Source organism: Priapulus caudatus, unplaced genomic scaffold, assembly GCF_000485595.1.
Source record: "Priapulus caudatus unplaced genomic scaffold, Priapulus_caudatus-5.0.1 Scaffold2975, whole genome shotgun sequence".
In the NCBI taxonomy this organism is placed as follows: domain Eukaryota; kingdom Metazoa; phylum Priapulida; class Priapulimorpha; order Priapulimorphida; family Priapulidae; genus Priapulus; species Priapulus caudatus.
The window spans coordinates 2,820-4,008 of record NW_014580036.1 but is presented as its reverse complement, the minus strand read 5'-3'; positions in this window follow the sequence as shown (position 1 = coordinate 4,008).

Below are 1,189 nucleotides of genomic sequence, written 5' to 3'. Positions count from 1 at the left end.
TGTTCGTTGTTCGTTGTTCCAGCTGAACGACATACTGCTGTACACGACGCCGTTCGCAAACGGAACATATCGTCTCAGCGCGACGCTGTTGCTTGCCGGCATGAAGGTACGAACAACACCGGGAAATGTTCCGTCTAATCGGCTGTTCGCGATGCCGCAGTTGTTGGTGATGTGTGTAATACAATATGAGTAGCTCGTACTGTCTCACATTCTACTCTCTGTAATTAAACTCGTTATTAATTACTTAATTATTGTTCATTAATTACTGTTATTGTTTAGTTATTATCTAATTACTTGTACTAATTCTCATAATCATGCAGTTCTTAATCTCTATCGTGTGTAGTCTGTTACTGTATACTGTAGCTTTAGCTTGATGTGTGTAGATATTAACTGATACTATACATAATAATCATTATACTAATTTATCGATACAATTATTAACTTTCTGCTAGGAGAACGTAATCGACTCAAAAAAAAAGATTTTGGCAGGGGTTGACAACAACATTTGTAACGGCGGTGATGAGGGCAGGGGGAGTGACGGCGGCATCCGTAACAGCAAGGGGTGCGGGCAGAGGGGGGAGTGAAAATAGTATCGGTAACAGCGGGAGAGTAACGACGGTATTGGTAACAGCAGGGGGAGTGACAACAGTATCGGTAACAGCAGGAGTAGTGACAACACTATCGGTAACAGCCTGTGTGTGTGTGTGCATTAACAGGTGCAGAGAGGTTATGAGAATGCATGCGTGAGGGGGAGTGAGGACAGTATCTGTAACAGCGTGTGTGTGTGTGTGTGCGCATTAATTAACTATATTATAATTATATATTAATTAATCAACAGGTGCTGCGGCCAGCGCTGGAGGCGTATGAGAACGAATTCAACATCGTCACTGTGGAGCGTTCGTTCACCCTCGCCGCGCGCACGCCCGCCGAGCGCGACGCCTGGCTCGACGCGATCGGTGGCGCCATCGAGGAGAACGCCTGCAAACGAAGCACCTTCAACAACTTCCGGCACGCCCACATGAAGGTCAGTCAAAGGTCACTGCTGCTGGGGGGGGGGCACCGGGTTCGAATGCGATCGAATTTTGAGAAATCGCTCTGGATTGTAGTAAATTATGCCAAGTTTGTCATATTTTTACTGTCATATTTTTATTTTTTTTACTTTTATTGTAAATGTTAGAATTCATTTAAG